The sequence below is a fragment of the Coregonus lavaretus genome, assembly GCF_964263955.1.
Source record: "Coregonus lavaretus genome assembly, chromosome: 16".
Classification (NCBI taxonomy): Eukaryota; Metazoa; Chordata; class Actinopteri; order Salmoniformes; family Salmonidae; genus Coregonus; species Coregonus lavaretus.
Window position 1 is genome coordinate 45,967 of NC_140003.1, and position 24,359 is coordinate 70,325.

Below are 24,359 nucleotides of genomic sequence, written 5' to 3' on the forward strand. Positions count from 1 at the left end.
GCGCTCTTGCGAGCAGCCTTAGTGGCGAGCTGCTTCCTGGGGGCTTTGCCACCGGTGGATTTGCGAGCGGTTTGCTTGGTTCTGGCCATGGCGCGTCTCTGCATTTCGAGGCTATACTCCCGACTGTCAGTGTGCTTTTGCCAGCGCGCAGTGTGTAGTTGTGTGCAGGCAGTGTACTATTGGCCTCGTTTGCGATAACAGGCTAGCATTAAAATATAACACAAGATTTCACTCTTGACTTTGACGACTATTATTGCGCGCAAAGGGCCAGCAGTGTGCTATTGTACTCACGCGCTTAGTGTACTATTGTTTTTGGCGCGCAGTGTATTGTGATGGGCGCGCGGTCCTAAAAAAAAAAGAAGCAAAGCATCCTTTCCAGTAACCGACAGAGGAGTCCTCCGCAACGGGCCAATCGGGGTAGTGGGGAGATGGTGTCCAATCAGCAGATGCCACTGCCGGCTTTATACATTTCACATGGGCATTTCGAGGCTATACTCCAACTGTCTAAGAAGGAAGCAAGCGCCATGGCCAGAACCAAGCAAACCGCTCGCAAATCCACCCGTGGCAAAGCCTACAGGAAGCAGCTAGCCGCCAAGTCTGCGCGCAGGAGCGCCTCCCCGTTACGAGCCCTGCCAGCGCCTGGGGAGAAAAATCGCCCAGTTCTTCAAGATCGACCTGCGCTTCTAGAGCTCCGCCGTGATAGCCCTGCAGGAGGCAGCGAGGCTTACCTGGTCGGTCTGTTCGAGGACACCAAACTGTGTGCCATCCACGCAAAGAGGGTGTCCATCGTGCCCTAGGACATCCTGATGGCCCACTGTATTCGCGGAGAGCGCGCGTAAATGATGACCTGATCTCCAAAATCCCACCTCCATATTTCCATCAAAAAGGCACAATTGCTCCATTTATACGCGCACCTCTACATTTCTCACCATGTATGTTGTTAACTAACCCGTCTTAAAGCTACGTATTGCACGTTTTACTTGCCTGAGGCGTTGAAATAAAACGCATAAATCCAAAGGGATTATCTACAATAGTCAAAGACGCGCGGCAGGCCGAAATACTCCAACCAAATAATTGGCCAAATCAGGAAGGACAAAGGAAGACTCGGTGCATGCGTTGCTTTATTCAGCACAGTTGAATGGACAGCGCTTCTGCTTCATCTCCACTCACGAGACGGGTAATAGAGGAGCTCCGTGGTGCTGAAATGTACAAAGTTGTCCACTATCGGTATATCTATTTATTATGGCCATCGAAATGTTAGCTATTCAAATCAGATCCAACAATTATATCAAGGGATTAGAAATCCAAGGTTTAAAAACAAACGTGTCATTGTACTCAGAGGATCTAGATACATTTTCTAACCTCTCTGGAATACAACCACATTATGATAAATGTACTATATAAGGTATTGACCCTCCTGTAGCTCAGTTGGTAGAGCATGGCGCTTGCAACGCAAGGGTTGTGGGTTCGATTCCCACGGGGGCCAGAATGAAAAATGTATGCACTCTGCTAAATGACTAAACTGTAAATTGGATCACTGACAATACAACTTGTAGTTTACCAATTAAATGGTCTGATGGTGATGTGGATACATACCCCAAAATAAATAAAATGATCTCACTCTATTAAATGTTAATAGAAAGTTAGCAAAAAATTATGAGATCTTGCTACCAAGGAAAGGTAAAAATACCTGTCTATTTGTGGAAAAAAACTAATAGAAAAAAAAATATATTTATTGATATTGTATAGCCTTACTTGTTGATATCTCAGACGACCAGAACCTTAATAATAATCACCATACTTACTTCACATAGCACGGACATATAGTAGACTACTGACACTCACTCCTATGGAATGGGTATGGGGAATGGACACGCCAGGACCCAGACCCTACTGTCGTCGATCACACATATTAATGTCGCGTTCAGGGTGCTATCAGAGTTATCGGAAATACCTAGTTCCGACTGGGAAGTTTCACTTGAATGACCCTCCAAGTTCGAATTACAAGTGAGAAATTGTGAAAATGTTGTTGCCAATCTTATTGGTTTAAGAATTGTTCCGACTTCAAAACCACTTTAACACAATCATGTCGGAGTTACAACTTCCCATTTTCCACGAGAATGTGAAGTTGGCATAATACAGCATTCAAGTGCTAGTCGGTACTTGGAAACGGACATTTCTGACTTGCTAACTGGTTGAACGTGTTACAACAAGTATATAATATGATTGACATAACCATAATAGAAAGGCCTTAGAAGTGCCATAAGTGAAAGCCGACATTTCATTATTTTACATTAACCTCTTTAACATGTATTAAATGAATTATGAAGAAAATTGTGTAATTTAGGCTCTACGAAATATGAAATGCATTATGAAGAAAATCGTGTACTGATGCCTACACGAAAAAGGGGCCTTTCTGACCAAAAGTGCACCTGTATCCCAAAGTATTAAAGTATTAATCGAAATCAAGCATAGAAAACAGCGTTAACATTAATAAGGGTGGCAGGTAGCTTAGTGGGTAAGAGCGTTGTGTCAATAACCGAAAGGTAGCTGGTTCTAATCCCCCGGCCGACTAGATGAAAAATCTGTCGATGTGCCCTTAAGCAAGGCACATAACCCTAAATGCTCCTGTAAGTCGCTCTGGATAAGAGCGTCTGCTAAATGACTAAAATGTAAATGAATATGAAAAATAAAAACACAACTCTACTTCTGGGCATTTTGTTTATACTTTAAGATGAACTATGTAATAGTAGAACATATTCAAACTCAGAAAAGCTAAAATTACATTAAGAAAATAACAGTTTATAAGCTATTTGTGATATAATGACAGCGTCGTCCAGGGTAGGGGAGGGAATGGCCGGCAGGGATGTAGCTCAGTTGATAGAGCATGGCGTTTGCAACGCCAGGGTTGTGGGTTTGATTCCCACGGGGGGCCAGTATAAAAAAAAAATATGTATTCACTAACTGTAAGTCGCTCTGGATAAGAGCGTCTGCTAAATGACTAAATTTTTAAGTAAGATTTTCTGTGTGAACTCAAAAGTGTTTGTCAGTCCCTTGGGATAGCTGAGATGTAGTGCATAAATCAGGCCGAACATTACCAGGAAGGCATCAGCAAGCCTGGGGAGATTGACAACCACATCACCCTCTAGGACGACAGAGACTCTCACTGGGTGGTAGTGAACTGGGCTTGTGGCATCATCACTGACTGTTGTAAGGAGGACCACTGATGCATCCCACAGGTCTGGCTCATCCATATCATCCTTTAAAAAATGAAAGGGAGAACATATACTAATCACATTTACTGAAACTATGGCTGTGGCAATTTTGATTACAGTTGGATGTAGGGGTGGAACGGTACGTGTATTTGTATTGAACCGAAATGTTACGGGCGTCTCGGTACGGTACATGAATTTACACGGAGAATACACAGTATAAAAATAAATAAAACTTGAGTGCAAATTAATGAATGTAATGCGGAACTACTGTTAGACAAGCGGTTCTTAGGGACACCTAATCTGTAGCCCTGCCCTTAGCTCTGAAGCTCCCGAGCCCCGCCTACATGTCGAGTCAGTCAGTCCAGTCCAAATGAAGAGTCCACATGAAGCGAACTAGTCCCTTCCAAATACAACCAAACACGGACGTAGCTGTATCCCTTCTCGCCTCGACCACAAATGGCCTCCAGGCCCGTTTGATTCGCTGTTTGCTCCGGTATTAGCTGTTAGCTCTGCCGTTAGCTTCGCCGTTAGCGTGTGAAGCTAACACCAAAACTCGTCAACTTCTCTGTGTAACCGAAGCTGCTCTTTTAACATCCCTGCTCTGTGCATTCACATATGAGAGCAGCGCTTGTCTCCCATATCACACTTCTAGCTGATTGTCTTATTTTGTTTACAAGTTACAGATGGAGTCTGGAGATGATGCAGGGTACTTCTTGTTTACATCTTACTTTATACACTTCAAGCTGTTACAGCTAGCTCAGTGGACAGCCTGAGACATGCACAATAACAAAATGTGCCCTCTGCATTTTTGTTTTGCTTTCCCCTCCATTGTACCAAACCGAACCGTGATGTCTGAACCGAGGTATGAACCGAACCGTGACTTCTGTGTACTGTTCCACCCCTAGTTGGATGTCATATAAATAACAATAAATACACAAGTCTGAAATACTCCTGTTCATTCTGCTGCGTTGTGCTCTCGTTGCTGAGAAAGTGAGATTACTTTTATGTGTTCCACTGTGAGGCTAATGACGGCTACTTGATTTTCTTTGCAGTTTATTTTTTTGATGCTGTAATGGGCTCAAAATGACACTTCACACTTATAAACATCTTGCCAGAGGTTTGTAGTTGAAACACTGGTACATATACAGAAATTCTAGTGTGTTGGAAATGAAATGAAGATATGAATTTGTTAATTTACAGTACAATAGGCCTGATATCTCTTTACTGGGACTTACCACACATGTTCTGAAAAATCCAGAGACTTCCTCTAGTAGATAATCAGGAAGGGCATGGAGAACAGTGGTACGCCTTGTGTGGACATCATGTAATTCCTAAGAAGATTAAAATAGTGTTGTGACAAGTTTACTTATCAAACCCAATGACAAACAGTCCCAGCTAATTATTAATTAATTAATTAATTAATTGCCAATATCTGCACATAAATCCACTAATAACCTGCTGACTGGTGCAATTGTGGAATTAAAAAGCTTATTTGAAGCATTAAACTCCCAACATTACACTAAGACTACCTGTGAAATGTATAATCACCTGTGTATCATGGACTTTGAAAATGTTTGCCAAAGCATCTGCAGTCTTTTCAGTTTTGGAAGCTTTCTGTCTAAATAAGGCCATCAAACGAGGAGTGTGGCGATCAAGCTCGGCATAGAAAGTGTTAGGTAGGTTCTGGTTAGTTATCCGTTGGAACTCTGCATATACCTCCATTGAGGAAAGGACAGTAACAGCAATTATTTATTTTGGGATGAATGAAATTAGGCAACAGTACACACAATGTGACATACAGTAGCAAAGATAAAAACAGAAAAAATAACCTACAAAATGAATTTATTTATTAAATTGATGATGATTTTACCTCAGACTGCATATGAAGAGCAGGCCAGAGGTCCATTAGCTCTTTCACCGGTGGGCAGGACATTACAATAGTCTGTCGTCGCAAGGCAAACGTGTTCTGCATCATCTTACAAATAAGGGGTAGGTTTCTCTCAGTCTTCTTTACTTCCTCAACAATAGCCTGCCTCAAAAGGTCAAGGCTTGAGGGATCCTCTCCTTGAGGAAAGTTAGGCAGAAAGTTGACCTCTGCACACTTAGGCCTTTTGATGTTGGAGTGTGAAGGTTCATTCTCAGGGTTTTTTCGGCTTCTTTTCCCAGCATTTACAGCGACCTCCTGACATCCAGCCCTTCTCATCTTGGTCCTGTAATTGCCCATTTTAAACTTGATGCTGTTCTTCCAGCCATTCCATCCATTGTCAGATCCTGCTTCTTTTAAACAGGGGTGTTTCCTCACAAGAGCTTCAGCCACCATTGCTATATCTTTATCACTGGGGTAAGCCTTAAAACCATATATGGTAGATGCCAGTTTGTCTAAAATATTGTGCTTTTGGTCCCTTGACAACTGAAGAGGTCTCTCATTCTTTTCAAATTCAGCATTCCCATCTCTAAGTGTCAGCTCAACGTCAAATGCAAATGTGGGAATTTGTAAAGGACCTGGAGGCCATCTGCTCAGACGTTCTGGGGATGACACATCTGAAAGGGTATCAGTTGATGCAAGAGAACTGGAATCCTGTCTAACTGAAATATGAACACAGGCTTTTTGTGGTAACTCCTCGATGTAAACAAGGCAAGTGAGTTTTCCATTAAAGTCTGGATCTTTGTATTGCAAACTGAAGTCACAGTCCAATTCCAGTTGTTCTTTTAAAATCTCAATCACTGCATCAACAGAGGCTGGACGGGAGCTGAGTTTTAATTTTCTAACACGGTCTGCCTCGATGACACGAAAGATCATGTTTTGTGGGGCTTCAGCTTCCATCACTTTAATAAAAGAAGAGATTTGGAGGTTAAAAACACATCAGCACACTGACATTATAGTGCATTTATAAGGCTTTCTAAATGTTTATAATCATTAATGACAACCTCCAACGTGTTCAGCATTCATAATGCTTTATACCTCCATGCCAACTTGCAGAGAATAGCTTTCAGTTAGCCTAAGTCACAACACGTGGAGTTAGCTTCTGCTTTCTTTCACAACACTGACACAGCTCCAGCACAGATTTCGAGTTTTTATTGAGCAGTACATGATACCTTACTATCCACCGCTGCACGTTGGGCTCGACCAGTTTTTTACAACTACATTAGCCTAGCCATGTAGCCTATACAGCTAGCTAACTGGCGGGATGACTTTGCATGTTAGCTTGCTAACCTAACAGATAACCGTTTTACATTGCTAACGTGACTCACTTTGTCCGTCTTAAAAACACGTTGAACCTCCAGAAACAAACATACAAACATTCAAGAAAGTTTTATGTTGACTACTTACATTCACAACTCATTTGTGCAGAGCTGAGTGTTACCCTCCGGTCTCCTGCCCTTCTCCTCGGCTCCGGTCTGCTGCCTGAAGAGGAAGTGCACGCAAATACTACAAAATAAAATATGTGAGCGCATATATGTAATTTATTAACTAGCCAACCTTGTAACAAGCAAACTATTAACAATTAATTATTTATAAACGTATATACACGTGTGTGTGTGTGTGTGTGATATTTTATATATATACAAATCTATCTGATGCAATTGATTTATTCTCAATTCGTTCTTGATTTGATTCATTTGTTCTTTCAAAATAAGACATAAATTCATGTTTAATCCATATAGTTTTAAGTAAAAAAAAATATGTTAAGTAGCAGTTACATAAAAATGAAAAATGTTCATATTATTATTATTATTATTATTATAAGTTCAATAAACTCAAAAAGAAGAAAATTGCTACTGGCACTCAACATTTTTAAGTAAGTACAACTTTTAAGAACATTTTAAGTTTACACTACGTATTACAATTAATTATTTTGAACATTCGGGTTTACAGTGTAGTAGACTACTGACACTCACTCGTATGGAATGGGTATGGGGACTACATTATGCTACCTGTGGCTTTCTCATGCACGGTTATACGTCAGACATTTAAACGGCTAGGGATAGCGGAAAGTAAACCCCGTATTGAGTCAATACTGACATCTATTGGTAAACATAATCCTTAACATAAATATCCCAGGTTAGTACACAACGATTTTCCTTACATGTTGTGCTAGGTCCTGCAGGACATCACCCCCTTCATCTTCCTGTAAAAAAAAAAAACACAAACACAAACATTCTTTCAATGTTGGGAACAAATGTTACATGAACATTTAAATCAAGCTGGATTACAAGATGCCCTTATTTTTTAAAATCAGAATGTAGTGAACAGGCTGATGCGCAAAGGCAACTACGCTGAGCGTGTGGGCGCTGTCGCACCAGTCTACCTGGCCGCCGGGCTTGAATACCTGACTGCTGAGACCCTGGAGTTGGCCGGAGACACTGCCTGTGCAAACAAGAAGACTCACATCATCCCCTGTCACCTGCAGCTGGCCTTCCGTAACGACGAGGACCCAACATCCGGGCGGTGCTACTCCCCAAGAAGACCGAGAATGCCGTCAAAGCCAAGTAAATTCGCTACTGCGGCATCAACTTGACTACTCAACCCCCAAAGGCTATTTTAAGTGCCAACCAATTGAGTGGGTGTATACACAAAGAACCAGACACCTGGATAGTTCTCGTTAAGGTTCCCCCAGGAAGAGAAATTGTTTCTGACTGCAACAGTGAGTCCTACAACATCTTAATTATATCAACCCCCTCTCCACTAAGCACCCCAGTTATTTTAGGGACACATATCACTTCTTAGAAAATATCAAACACATAGCTGTTCCCTCCCAAACATATACACATATATACAGTCTCTCACAAAAGTGAGTACACCCCTCACATTTTTGTAAATATTTGAGTATATCTTTTCATGTGACAACACTGAAGAAATTACACTTTGCTACATTGTAGAGTAGTGAATGTACAGCTTGTATAACAGTGTACATTTGCTGTCCCCTCAAAATAACTCAACACACAGCCATTAATATCTAAACCGCTGGCAACAAAAGTGAGTACACCCCTAAGTGAAAATGTTCACTCGTTAGTGTTACAAGGTCTCAGGTGTGAATGGGGAGCAGGTGTGTTAAAATTTGGTGTCATCGCTCTCACACTCCCTCATACTGGTCACTGGAAGTTCAACATGGCACCTCATGGCAAAGAACTCTGAGGATCTGAAAAAAAGAATTGTTGCTCTACATAAAGATGGCCTGGGCTATAAGAAGATTGCCAAGACCCTGAAACTGAGCTGCAGCACGGTGGCCAAGACCATACAGCGGTTTAACAGGACAGGTTCCACTCAGAACAGGCCTCGCCATGGTCGACCAAAGAAGTTGAGTGAACGTGCTCAGCGTCATATCCAGAGGTTGTCTTTGGGAAATAGACGTGTGAGTGCTGCCAGCATTGCTGCAGCGGTTGAAGGGGTGGGGGGTCAGCCTGTCAGTGCTCAGACCATACACTGCACCAAATTGGTCTGCATGGCTGTCGTCCCAGAAGGAAGCCTCTTCTAAAGATGATGCACAAGAAAGACCGCAAACAGTTTGCTGAAGACAAGCAGACTAAGGACATGGATTACTGGAACCATGTCCTGTGGTCTGATGAGACCAAGATAAACTTATTTGGTTCAGATGGTGTCAAGCGTGTGTGGCGGCAACCAGGTGAGGAGTACAAAGACAAGTGTCTTGCCTACAGTCAAACATGGTGGTGGGAGTGTCATGGTCTGGGGCTGCATGAGTACTGGGGAGCTACAGTTCATTGAGGGAACTATTAATGCCAACATGTACTGTGACATACTGAAGCAGAGCATGATCTCCTTCCTTCGGAGACTGAGCCGCAGGGCAGTATTCCAACATGATAACGACCCCAAACACACCTCAAAGACGACCACTGCCTTGCTAAAGAAGCTGAGGGTAAAGGTGATGGACTGGCCAAGCATGTCTCCAGACCTAAACCCTATTGAGTATCTGTGGGGCATCCTCAAATGGAAGGTGAAGGAGTGCAAGGTCTCTAACATCCACCAGCTCCGTGATGTCGTCATGGCAGAGTGGAAGAGGACTCCAGTGGCAACCTGTGAAGCTCTGGTGAACTCCATGCCTAAGAGGGTTAAGGCAGTGCTGGAAAATGATGGTGGCCACACAAAATATTGACACTTTGGGCCCAATTTGGACATTTTCACTTAGGGGTGTACTCACTTTTGTTGCCAGCGATTTAGACATGAATGGCTGTGTGTTGTGTTATTTTGAGGGGACAGCAAATTTACACTGTTATACAAGCTGTACACTCACTACTTTACATTGTAGCAAAGTGTCATTTCTTCAGTGATGTCACATGAAAAGATATACTCAAATATTTACAAAAATGTGAGGGGTGTACTCACTTTTGTGAGATACTGTGTGTGTGTGTGTATACACACAGTGTTGATATTGGTGTATAAGCTATCTATATCAATGGTGAATATATATATATATATATATATATATATATATATATATATATATATATATATATATATATTCACCATTGATATAGATAGCTTATACACCAATATCAACACAGTAGTAGGGATAGAGGCAGTTAGAACACTTTTCAATAGGTTTCCAGATAGGGATAGACCGGACAACGACATATTAGAACTATTAGAGATCAGCCTGACGAGCAATGACTTCATGTTTAATGGTTGGCACTACTTACAGGTGGAGGGAACAACTATGGCTAAGAAATTTGCACCTGCATATGCACACGTATCACAGATTTCATTAATATTCTCAATAATCACCACGCATCAATTCAAGTAAAATACACAATAGATCCAATGGAAGTACATTTCTTGGATACAACAGCCTTCTTCAACCAAAACAATGCAACACAGAAAACATTACTCACCAAAGTATACTTTAAACCTACAGATACACATGCTCTACTCCATAAACACAGCTACCATCCAAAACACACTTTCAAAAGGTATAGCGGAATCACAATTAATTCGCTTCAATAGAATCTCCTCCCGTTAACAGGACTTGGACCATGCCATCTCAGTGGCAGACTGGAACTTCATAGGCACAGCATCCACACTGATACTAGGAGATTCCAACCTCAACAGAATACCCTCATTCAATAACCCAAACATACAAATCGACAGCTACCCAGGTGCAAATATTTATCATTTTGCCAAGGTTCTGAAAAAGACACCTGCCAGGTGTTTCTCTAGGTGGGTATAACCAACAAGTACCATGATCCCTACCAGACCTCCCTCAAACAGCTGGCAGACATGTATAAAGAAGCAAAAAACACTTTTCCAAATGCTATTATTTATATCCCTATCCTTAACCATTCAGTTCCTCACCCCAGTGCAGAAACGCAACCTGAAAATCATGAATGGATACATCACCACACAATTCCCAACCCTCCAATTCCATACGTCTCCAGATCTGATACACTGGACAACAACCACAGCAAGACTGATATTCAATAACTGGTGCCAGCATTACATTTACATTGACTTCCATCCACAGCTTGGACAATCATAGCCACACCAACAGAATATTTTCACAGCTCTTTCCCTCTTCCCTCACTGTTGCTGCCACAGCCACTACCTCAGATCCCCCAGCAGAGGGCAGAACTACACCTGGTTTATCAAACATCAGACAGACACAAAAGACAATCTCACCCACATAGAAAGAGAGGCCATAAAACAACTTAAAAACAACCCACAAAATATACCGAAACCAGCAGACAAAGGATCAAAAATAGTTATAATAGATAAACACCAATACACATACGAAGCAAACAGACAATTATCCAACACTAAACACTATCAACCAATAGACAACCGTATACAACTACAGACACAAATACAATTAAGGCAAATCATTCAAACCCTCTATGAAAAACATATCACTGCTAAACAACGGAACTTTCTCTTTGTACCAGACACCCCACGACCTAGACTGTTTCACCTACTCCCGCAAATACACAAAGAACCAGACACCTGGATAGTTCCCTTTGAGGTTCCCCCCCGGATACCAATTGCTTCTGACTGCAACAGTGAGTCCTACAACATCTCAGAATACATTGACTATTATATCAACTTGAAAGCACCCCAGTTATCTTAGGGACACATCACTTCATGGAGAGGATTGGACCAATAGTTGTTCCCTCCCAAACCCACATATTAACAATAGATATTGATGGCCTATACACTAATATAAATACAGCAACAGGAATACAAGCAGTTAGAAACATTTTCAAGAGATATCCAGTTAACACTAGACCGGACAAAGAAATACTACAACTATTAGAAATCAGCCTTACTAGCAATAACTTTTTATTCAACGATCACTATTACCTACAGGTGGCGGGAACAGCTATGGGTAAAAATGTGCACCTGCATACGCAAATATACACATGGCTGAATGGGAGAGAGACGCTGAATGGGAGAGAGAGGCACTGGCCAAGTGTCCATACCAACCCACCTTTTATTACCGATTCTTAGACGATATAATAGGAGCCTGGCCTCACGACATTCAACTATTTACATATTTCCTAAACATTCTCAACAATCATCCATCCATCCATTAAGGTTAAATACACAATTCATCAGCAAGAAGTCAACTTCCTAGACACAGCAGTTTTTTTCAGTAATAACAATCCATCACAGAAAAAAAAGTATGTCACTTCACAATGATACATCATTTGACAATACAAAACAGGTTAAAAAATCCACATTGTGGACCACTCAAATAGTTTTGAGACACTAAAAGCAGTAATAGCAACATAGTACATTATTTAATTTGGAGTCCACTATAATCTATAATACATGTAGGCCTACCTGTACGTGGCACAGAAAGTGTAGAGGCCCTTAGCAGTTGGGCCTTGGCGGCGAGCTGCATCCTGTAGGCTTTGCCACGGGTGGATTTGCGAGCAGTTTGCTTGGTTCTGATTTACGGGTTTTATAAAAATCGTACAAAAACCATACATCATAAATCATTTCATTTTCATACAATATTTGCATCACGCCACACCATACTCACTCCAGTATCCTCTCACCCTCCTCTTTCCACCACCCCATCACTATTAACAAACCAACAACCCCATCATAATAAGAAAACACTATGCCATTTAGCAGACGCTGTACTTACTGTCATGCTTGCATACATTTTACATGTGAGCGGCCCCAGGGACCGAACCCACTACCCTGGCGTTACAAGCGCCGTGCTCTACACACTGAGCCACATAGGACTACGAAAAAAACAAGAAAAATTCACATGATATATACCGACCCAACCATAATAATCGAAATGCTATGCCCTTTAGCAGACGCTTTACTTACCGTCATCCGTGATTACATTTTACGTGGGCAGCCTCGGGGACCGAACCCGCTTCCATGGGGTTACAAGCGCTACGCTCAACCCACTGAGCCACATAGGACTACGAAAAAAACAAGAAAAATTCACATCATATATACCGACCCAACCATAATAATGAAATACTTATTTTCCACCATAATTTGCAAATAAATTCATTAGAAATCCTACAATGTGATTTACAGGATTTTTCTCATTTTGACTTGCACAATTGGTGGCTGACTAAATACTTGAAGTGTTCCGTAGTTACAAGAGCTAGCCAAATCCCTCAGATTAGCCACGTAGCTTTGAATGGACTCACCCGGCCGTTGGTGTCTCTTCCATAGCCGGTAGCGTCGCTCTTTCCCGGCGAAGTGGTTCCGTAGGAGGCTGACTGCAGCAGTGAATGTAGGAGCCGATCCAAGCGCTCTGAAAATCCTCTGTCCCTCTGTACCAAGGCAGTGACGGAGCAGTGCTGTCCTCCGCTTGTCGGAGATTGTAGAAAAGTCCATAGCTTCGAGATAAGTGTTAAAACTTTCAAGCCAGTTATTCCACGGGACTGGAGGTTCGCCAGGCACGGCAAGGAATGGTGCTGGCGGTGGTAAACTGAATTCAGCCATCTTCGTCGCCAATGTTATATCTAGCCTAGCTGTAGAAGAACGGACATCTGCACAGTTTCACATTGTACATCACTCTGTCGTTTAATGACATGTGCCACACATTCTGACAACCCATTCATCCGTAAAGCAGCACACTGTCGTAAACCATAACAACGTACAGTACGACGTACAGCACGTCGTACCATACATAACAATATTATTCTGAAGTAACAGTACTTTTACTTGAGTACAATTTTTGGCTCCTCTACCCACCTCTGTATGTATATAAGCCAAGCTTACCTCCCGCCAGAGAGACAAAACTTCAACCTCTGACTCTGAATGCATTCAACCGTGCTGAATACAGCAACGCATGCGCAGAGCCTTCCTGATTTGGCCATGCGACTTTGACTATTGTAGATAATCCATTTGGATTGATGCCTTTTATTTCAACTCCTCAGGCAAGTAAAACGTGCAATACGTAGCTTTTAGACATGTTAGTTAACAACATACATGGTGAGAAATGTAGACGTGCGCGTATATAATAAGAATATGCCATTTAACAGAAGCTTTTATCCAAAGCGATTTACAGTTAGTGAATACATATATATTTTTTATACTGGCCCCCCGTGGCAATCAAACCCACAACCCTGGCGTTGCAAATGCCATGCTCTATCAACTGAACTACATCCCTGCCGGCCATTCCCTCCCCTACCCTGGACGACTTGTGCACCGCTCATGAGTCTCCAGGTCGCGGCCGGCTGCAACAGAGCCTGGATTCGAACCAGGATCTCCAGTGGCACAGTTAGCACTGCAAAGCAGTGCCTTAGACCACTGTGCCACTCAGGAGCTACAGCGGTAGGGGAGGGAATGGCCGGCAGGGAGGTAGCTCAGTTGGTAGAGCATGGCGTTTGCAACGCCAGGGTTGTGGGTTCGATTCCCACGGGGGGCCAGTATGAAAAAAATAATGAATAATGTATGCACTAACTGTAAGTCGCTCTGGATAAGAGCGTCTGCTAAATAATATAAAATGTAAATGTTGTTCTGTCACCGTGGAGACACACACATACACAGTTTATGGGCTGCCTCATTCTAGTTCTGCCTGGTAAAAAAAAGTATAAACGTTTGGAAATGTGTGTAACTTGTGCTTAGTTATTTATTATTATTATTTTAATTGATAAGTACTTGAATTTACCTGAATTATTTTAATTTAAGCTATTTTGTAATTCATTTTCATTTATTTAATTAATTGGATGAACTATAATTTGCCTAAAGATGATTATTTTGGATTTTTGTCTGTCTGATTGTTGTCTTGTGTTAAAAAATAAACTCAAGTAACTCAGTACTTGAGTAGTTTTTTCACCAAGTACTTTTTTACTCTTACTCAAGTAATTATTTGGATGACTACTTTTTACTTTTACTTGAGTCATATTATTCTGAAGTAACAGTATTTTTACTTGAGTACAATTTTTGGCTACTCTACCCACCTCTGTATGTATATAAGCCAAGCTTACCTCCCGCCAGAGAGACACATCCTCAACCTCTGACTCTGAATGCATTCAACCGTGCTGAATACAGAAACGCATGCGCGAAGCCTTCCTGATTTGGCCATGCGACTTTGACTATTGTAGATAATCCATTTGGATTGATGCCTTTTATTTCAACGCCTCAGGCAAGTAAAACGTGCAACACGTAGCTTTTAGACAGGTTAGTTAACAACATACATGGTGAGAAATGTAGACGTGCGCGTATATAATAATAATATGCCATTTAGCAGACGCTTTTATCCAAAGCGACGTACAGTCATGTACGCATACATGTTTAAGTATGGGTGGTCCCAGGGATGGAACCCACTACCCTGTTGTTACAAGCGCCATGCTCTACCAATTGAGCTACAGAGGACCACGTATAAATAGATCAATTGTGCCTTTTTGATGGAAATATTGAGGTGGGATTTTGGAGATCAGGTCATAATTTACGCGCGCTCTCTGCAAATAAGGCGGGCCAGCTGGATGTCCTAGGGCACGATATGCACCCTCTTTGCGTGGATGGCACACAGTTTGGTGTCCTCGAACAGACCGACCAGGTAAGCCTCGCTGGCCTCCTGCAGGGCCATCACGGCGGAGCTCTGGAAGCGCAGGTTGGTCTTGAAGAACAGGGCGATTTTTCTCCCCAGGCGCTGGAAGGGCACATTGCGGATGAGCAGCTCAGTGGAGCTTTGGTAACGACAGATCTCTCTGAGACACGGTGCCGGGCCTGTAACGGGGAGGCTCTCCTGCGCAGCCTTGGTGGCGAGCTGCATCCTGTAGGCTTTGCCACGGGTGGATTTGCGAGCGGTTTGCTTGGTTCTGGCCATGGCGCTAGCTTCCTTCTTAGACAGTCGGAATATAGCCTCAAAATGCCCATGTGAAATGTATAACGCCGGCAGTGGCATCTGCTGATTGGACACCATCTCCCCACCACCCCGATTGGCCCGTTGCGGAGGCCTCCTCTGTTGGCTATCGGAAGGGATGCTTTGCTTCTTTTTTTTTTTGACCGCGCACCCAAAACAGTACACTGCGCGCCCAAAACAATACACTGCGCGCCCAAAAAACACACTGTACGCCAAAAAACAATACACTTTGCGTGCGCCCGCAATAATACACTGCGCGCCCAAAACAATAGAACACTGCCGGCCTTTACACGCAATAATAAAGTCAAGAGTGAAATCTTGTGTTATAATTTAATGCTAGCCTGCTATGGCAAACGAGGCCAATAGTACACAGCGCGGATGCAACTGCACACTGCGCGCAGGCAAAAGCACAATGTGCGCGCAACAGTACACTGCCGGCCCTTTATGCGCAATAATAGTCGCTGAAGTCAAGAGTGAAATCTTATGTTCTAATCTATGGCAAACGATGCCAATAGTCCACTGCGCGCAGGCATTAGGACAGTGCCGCGCGATAATATTCGCCAAAGTCAAGAGTGAAATCTTTTGTTCTAATCACCACATGTTCAATAATGGCATTTCCCCCCTTTATTCAAATTACAACCTCTCACTTTCAGTTATTTGAAATGAAATAATCTCTCAAATATCACTATATCTAAAACAAGCCATAGAAAGTTGGTTGCAATTTCAATTAAATCATCCAGAAACGACAGAACAAACTCAAATACACTAATAGGAGAAAATATATATTTATTGATATTGTATGTTGTATAGCCTTACTTGTTGGTATCTCAGACGACCAGAACCTTAATAATAATCACCATACTTACTTCACATAGCACGGACATATAGTAGACTACTGACACTCACTCCTATGGAATGGGTATGGGGACTGGACACGCCGGGACCCAGACTCTACTGTTGTCGATGACACATATTAATGTCGCGTTCAGGGTGCTATCAGAGTTATCGGAAATACCTAGTTCCGACTGGGAAGTTTCACTTGAATGACCCTCCAAGTAGGAATTACAAGTGAGAAATAGTGAAAATGTTGTTGCAAATCTTATTGGTTTAAGAATTGTTCCGACTTCAAAACCACTTGAACACAATCATGTGGGAGTTACAACTTCCCATTTTCCACGAGAATGTGAAGTTGGCATAATACAGCATTCAAGTGCTAGTCGGTACTAGGAAACGGACATTTCTGACTTGCTAACTGGTTGAACGCGTTACAATAGCCTAAGTATATAATATGATTGACATAACCACAATAGAAAGGCCTTGGAAGTGCCATAAGTGAAAGCCGACATATTTCATTATTTTTACATTAACCTCTTTAACATGTATTAAATGAATAATGAAGAAAATGGTGTAATTTAGACTCTACGAAATATGAAATGCATTATGAAGAAAATCGTGTACTGTTGCCTACACGGAAAAGGGGCCTTTCTGACCAAAAGTGCACCAGTATCCCAAAGAATTAATCGAAATCGAGCATAGAAAACAGCGTTAGCATTAATAAAACAATTTTTCCCACGAATTAAGTTGTACGTAAATGTGTGTATTTTCTCACAAATGATGTTCAGAAAATCTCAAACAGTACATAGGCATACAACTACAATGTTTGAAATATTATTAAATAAAGACAACATTTCTGTATATTCATAACGTTTAATTAGCCATAATAAAGAAAATAAAGAAAAATAGGCTATCCGTTTATGGTTGTTGTGTGTAGCCTACTGGTTAAATTGGTGTCTTTTCGCACGAATTAAGTAGCATATAAATTTGTGTCTTTTCACACAGAAATGCACGAAATCTGCTGAAATACATTATGCTACCTGTGGTTTTCTCGAGCACGGTTATATGTCAGACATTTAAACCGCGACGGATAGCGGAAAGCAAACCCCGTATTGAGTCAATACTGTCATCGATTGGTAAACATAATCCTTAACGTAAATATCCCAGGTTAATACACAACGATTTTCCTTACATGTTGTGCTAGGTCCTGCAGGACATCACCCCCTTCATCTTGCTGGAAAAAAAATAACACACAAACACAGACATTTTTCAATGTTGGGAACAAATTTTACATGAACATTTAAATCAAGATGGATTAAGAGATGCCCAGGCTGATGCGCAAAGGCAACTACGCCGAGCGTGTGGGTGCTGTCGCACCAGTCTACCTGGCTGCCGTGCTCGAGTGCCTGACTGCTGAGATCCTGGAGTTGGCCGGAGACATTGCCCGTGCAAACAAGAAGCCTCACATCATTCCCCATTACCTACTCCCCAAGAAGACCGTCAAAGCCAAGTAAATTCGCTACTGAGGCTTCAACTTGACAACTCAACCTCCAAAGGCTATTTTAAGAGCCAACCAATTGAGTGGGTGTATACACAATTATGTCGACTATTTCTTACATACATGCCACTATATCATGTTCCCACATGAGGCCATGAATGAACAATAACACCTACTAGGCCTCGTTTGCCATAGCAGGCAAGCATTAGATTAGAACACAAGATTTCACTCTGGACTTTGGAGACTATTATTCCGCATAAAGGGCCGTCAGTGTGCTGTTGCGCGCGCACAGTGTGCTTTTGCCGGCGCGCAGTGTGTAGTTGTGTGCAGGCAGTGTACCATTGGCCTCGTTTGCCATAACAGGCTACCATTAAAATATAACACAAGATTTCACTCTTGACTTTGACGACTATTATTGTGCGCAAAGGGCCAGCAGTGTGCTATTGTACGCACGCGCTTAGTGGACTATTGTTTTGGGCGCCCAGTGTATTGTGTTGGGCGCGCGGTCCTAAAAAAAAGAAGCAAAGCATCCCTTCCAGTAACCGACAGAGGAGTCCTCCGCAATGGGCCAATCGGGGTGGTGGGGAGATGGTGTCCAATCAGCAGATGCCACTGCCGGCTTTATACATTTCACATGGGCATTTCGAGGCTATACTCCGACTGCAAATCCAGCCTTGGCAAAGCCTACAGGAAGCAGCTCAACGCCAAGTCTGCGCGCAGGAGCGCCTCCCAGTTACAGGCCCGGCACCGTGTCTCAGAGAGATCCGTCGTTACCAAAGGGCCACTGAGCTGCTCATCCGCATTGTGCCCTTCCAGCGCCTGTGGAGAAAAATCGCCGACCTGCGTTTCCAGAGCTCCACCGTGATGGCCCTGCAGGAGGCTAGCGAGACTTACCTGATCGGTCTGTTCGAGGACACCAAACTGTGTGCCATCCACGCAAAGAGGGTGACCATCGTGTCCTAGGACATCCAGCTGGCCTGCCTTATTCACAGAGAGCGCGCGTAAATTATGACTTGATCTCCAAAATCCCACCTCCATATTTCCATCAAAAAGGCACAATTGATATATTTATTCGTGGTCCTCTGTAGCTAAATTGGTAGAGCATAGCGCTTGTAATGCCAGGGTAGTGGGTTCGATCCCCGGGACGTAAAAATGTATGCGCACATGACTGTATGTCGCTTTGGATAAAAGCGTCTGTTAAATGGCTTATTATATACGCGCACCTCTACATTTCTCACCATGTATGTTGTTAACTAACCCGTCTAAAAGCTACGTATTGCATGTTTTACTTGCCTGAGGCGTTGAAATAAAAGGCACCTGCTGGACCAGAAGTCATGTGGCCAACACTCTGCTTAAAATCATTAAGAGCTGTAAGGAGTCCATCAACTAACTGGTCAGTCAAGTCATATAGGGAGGGATTTCATGGCCACCTGCTGGAGCAGAAGTAATGTCTGCCAACACTGGCCTTAAAATCATTAGGAGCTATAAGGAATAAGTCAACTCATCATTCAAGTAATATAGGGAGGGATCTTAGCACCACCTGCTGGATCAGAAGTACTCTTCACCGTAGGCTCAGAGAGCCATCATCTCTCAACTGGTGCAATTTTCATAAGTATTTGGTTAAAAAAAATACAACAACAGCTCATCATATAGGCAGTGGTTTCAAAACTCTAAGCACATGTTCAAGTAGAGCACACCAAATCATACAGGTACTTGTTCACCACACTGAATCAGTGTTTAATCTAGAAATACATGCTTTGCATTGCAATACATGTTCTTGTAAAGTCATTGCTTTCCACAATGCAATGCTCACATCACTTTCCTTGTGATATTGTTGTTCATTTGTTCAAATGTATTTGACTATGACCTAATCCGACTGCTCTGAATTCATAATCACTTCACGGTTTGGTGTTAACCTACCGATTTTCAACTGCTTTGCCTATTGCAGATTAGGAACACTGTCATGAAAATGTATGGTTGGGAAGTCTAAAATGAGGGTAACTCCCCTTAAGGTAAATGTCTGTGTTCTGAGTGGCAAAAAAAACAACAATGTTTTATAACATTTAGATATGTGCATACTGGCTGTCCTTAGGCAAACGCATTTAGAAGGGAAAGAAGTGGAACCAATTAATACTTTTCTTGCTCTTCAATCAAAACAAAACCTTCACAAAGTGGTGCGTTTTGCCCCAAAATGACCCCTGAGGATTAGTGTGTTCTCATTTGCCAGTAATTGACCCTGACATACTCCCTTTAAATTGTACTATTTTACTCAAATATATACTGTAATGTACTACTATTATGATGATGACTATTATGATTTTACTTCATGGTAAGTAGAGCAAAATGCTGAAATTGACAAGATCAGAGACTCGTTCGTTCCTTTTTTCAAACTCCCCGATGGTAGATGGCGCTGATGAGTGCCACTGAACCATATGCTCTGCACCCCGAAGTTAGTGACAGAAGAAGAGATACTGTTGCTGCGAAAGACAAAAACGGTCACTACCTCAAGAAGTCTGATAATAAGCTGAGCTGAGACTAGGTATGTAACAATGAAATGTCGTCCAATTGAGTACTCACTCTCTTAAACTTTAAATCTTGAAGCAAATTATTTGTTTGTGCGTGTGAACATGATTTAGTGTGGTGAATGTATTCCAAATAATTTAACATAAATACAGTAAATGATGCGCAAAAATCAGCCGCTTTTGCAAGTCAAATCTATGCTGGACAAATGCGCATTATTTTAATGACAGTTTTTTGATTACATGTTTTGTCTGCGCATTTGTTGGGTCGCATGTGACCGATGGTAAGCGAGCTCTCGTTTGGTCATGTGTTACTAGCTAACGTAGCCTAGACTAGCTAGCTAGCTAGCTAGCTAACTTGTAGCTAATTTCCCCCTAACCTCTGACACTCTCTAGCGGTTGGAGGACTAAATCACCTCGAGCTCAACATTTTAAAATGGAACTGGAAAATGGTACGTTTTGCTGTTAACGACACCCTTCTAGCTAGCTGACCACCGATTTGAGGTGAAAGCTAGTGCGACTTTCATTTGGTGACGTCACTTGCTCTATGAACTGGAAGTAGTTACTTTGAGAGCATCGCAGATGGTGTGGAATGCCTGGCGAGGTATGTAGAGGGTTCCTGGTTCGAAAACAGGTAGGGACAGTGAGTAAAGCTTTCGCAGTGGGGCTATATACCTAGATTACTATGTGGATTGAGAAATGTGAAAGGTTGAATTAGATAGCTTAAATAGAAGTATTCTGGAAAGGTCTATGAAACTATGTTATAAGGACACCATGCGCCTCCCCCATAATGTAGGAAGGAGCAGGAGAGGGGGGGGGGGGGATGTGAGAGACAGTACATAGTTCAGATGGTAGGAATGTCATTAAGTGTATACTGATCAACAATATCAAGCATTTGTTTTATTAATTAGGGCCTAATCAGAGAGAACAGTTAAAGAAATTGAATAGCGAACTGAAATGGGTTAGCGGGAAAATATAAATAGTTGGTACAACAATAATTTGGTTACGGGGAAGCAAGTGGCATTGGCTGTTGTGCTGGGGAAATAGCGCCAGCCTGTGGTGGGTTCTGGATTTGTTATAAATACATTTATATTTTAAACTAAAGTGATGGAATAGACTACAATTATAACATCAGAAAAAGGGCACAATATAATTTGTAAGTTATTATAATTATTATTGATAGTTATTGCAGTTATTATCATTGATTCAGTAATGATAGAAGGGTAGAGAGGAAATAGGCAGGAAGAGCTAGAGAAAGTAAACACAGAGAGTTTTAGCACAGGGAGTTGAAGAGATTAGAAGACTATAATAAGCCAGGGAGAGTGGTTAGATGATGAGGAATGGGATGACCAGTACCCTTTGATAGCCTTGCCGAACCCAAGGGCTGGGGAGGAGCATGCACCAGACACACTGGATGTATATAGGGCGTGGACACAGCGAGATGTAGTAAGAGCAATAGAGGGTGTAGTGCACCCTAAGAGAGGAGAGGGGTCAGAGGAACCCATTGATACGGGGTGGGAAGTGTTTGAATTGGAAACAATTGAATTGGCTCTGCAGCAAGAACAGAAACCATACCTCACCTTAACAATATTAGGGAAAAATATTAAATTCTTTTGTGACACAGGGGCATGTCGAACAGCAATCTGTGTAGCCGACATACCCAAAATAATTAGAATTAAGGGGGAGAAAAATCATGGTACACTCGGCCTCGGGCTATCAATTTATGGAGCGATTATCAGCCCCTGTGACTTTACAACATGAAGATTCAGGGGGAGAGGTATGCATACCTGTACTGGTATCAAGCCGGTGGCCTCATTAAAGACTACCATGTGGGGCCAATAAAGCATTTTCACCCATGAATATTCGATCACGTGTGTGTGTGTGTGTGTGTGTGTGTGAGAGAGAGGGAGAGAATGTTCACTGCAATCTGATAACAAATAAGGGCATGTCGTAATCCAGGTGGAATAAAATGTGTTCCCCACATTGACAGAATGTCTGTATTTGTGTCTTATTTATTTTACAGGAAGCTGAGTGGGGTCATTTCCTGCAAGACCTTGCGTAACATGTAAAGGAAATCTATGCGATCAACAAGGAGGGTGCCGTGGCGAGTGACAGCCCTCAAGAACAAATGACTGTCTTAAGCAGAATGACAGGCCTGAGGACAATTGTCATAGACTGAATGTCAGGGTTACTTTGTAACACCTTCGTAGTTAAACGCTGAGGTGCCTTTGGAACTCTTCTCTCCCTTCATTTTTTCTGGTAGCAGGTCAGGAACGGTGTCCTCTACCACAGGCCCGCTTGTTGTTGGTGAAGCCGCCTGGGGCACAGAATCTGTGCTGGGACCAACCTCTGCCTACTGGGGGATGGTCACCGAGAGGCGGGGCTCGAGCACATTGCGGTCTGGGAACCCGTCCCCGATGGGCCCGTGGCGGTTCTATAGGCTAAAGAGGTTAGAGGGTAAGGAAGACACGTTTATTCTGCAAGGTGTGTTTTAAAGGGTCACTGCCACGGTATTTTCCATTGTGTTTTGTATACAAAAGATACAAAATAGGTGTTTTTAATGAAGGATGTCATTGTAAAATGTAATGTCTATTTTGTTCCCATACAGTTGCGGTTTGAAATTCCGATTTTTGAATCCGTTGTACCATTTTAAGGTTTCATCAAGGTACACACCTTTCACCACTGGTATTTTGACAATTCTACCATCAATCAATCAATGAAGTGGATTTATAAAGCCCTTTCTACATCAAAAGATGTCACAAAGTGCTATACAGAAACCCAGCCTAAAACCCCACACAGCAAGCGATGCAGATGTAGAAGCGCGGTGGCTAGGAAAAACTCCCTAGAAAGGCACAAACCTAGAGAACAACCAGGCTCTGAGGGGTGGCCGGTGCCCTTCTGCCTGTTCCGGGTGGAGATTATAACAGTACGTGGCCATTAAGGGCACATTTTTCTCCAAGATGTTAAAACGTTCATAGATGACCAGCAGGGTCAAATAATAAGCACAGTGGTTGTAGAGGTTGCAACAGGTCAGTCAGTTAATCACGAGTAAATGTCACTTGGCTTTTCATAGGCGGCCATTTAGAGGTTGAAATAGCAGCAGGTGCGGTACCAGGGTCTGTCTGCACAGTATGGTTGTTATGACATCACAATGCTACCTGCATCACTGATGGTCTACTGCAAAACCTTTTTCACCTATTTTAAACAGATTTCTATTGGGAACTGTTGAAAAAAGGCGCAACTACAACATTAATGGGTTAAAGGAAAAATGACCAAAGTAATATAGGTGGCATCCATCAGCAGTGCTCGTGAACAGAGAAATGTTATAGGAACAAACAAGTAAAAGTGTTTCGATTATTGGGGTTGTCACGTCTTTAATTATTTTGGCCTTGTAGGCAACATTGTAGTTTGAAAAATATCCCACAGTGCAAACACAAGCTATTTGAGCCTCCATTTCAGTAGTTATCCATGGTTACTATGAGAATATTTTGTTCCCCATGACGTCTATGGGGTTGAAGCTCCATTGTATCTCTCGTAAGTAAATGTTCTGCCCACAGAGATCTTATACTAGTTAGTGTTCTAGGTCCTATTTCTACGGTTTTGCCTACCTACAGCAATCAGGACTTACCTGCAGTGTTGTTTGCAATTCCGTAATTTGTCAACTCGTAATAACACATGTTTTGCAAACCGTTGATGTTTAAATAAATGGATTCCCGGTGTCCGGATACCTTTTCTCTTAAGGGATCTGATTGAGTGAATCCAAAGTAAAAATGTGAACCTTTTCTGAGTTGGTCTAAATGAATATATCATGTAACATTGAGTACATAATAGGATGAATCATTCAGGTAAAAGAACACAATGTCATGGATCTATTTGAGTTGAATCAACGTAATATAATCCTTTTTACTTCTATCATCTTTACTCAATGTATTTGACCACATCTAAACAACTTACTCAAGCTTATCTACTCATAAAAACAAGCAAAAATATCTAATCA

At 42.2% G+C, this 24,359-nt stretch overlaps 1 long non-coding RNA gene across 1 annotated transcript; it reads left to right on the forward strand.

The window, feature by feature from the left end:
* The first annotated feature begins 20,298 nt into the window (after positions 1 to 20,298).
* LOC311143697 lies at positions 20,299 to 24,128 on the forward strand. Its single transcript, XR_014614436.1, has 3 exons — positions 20,299 to 20,382; positions 20,759 to 20,814; positions 22,386 to 24,128. It is a non-coding gene; the product is annotated as an uncharacterized lncRNA (long non-coding RNA).
* Positions 24,129 to 24,359: the final 231 nt, after the last annotated feature.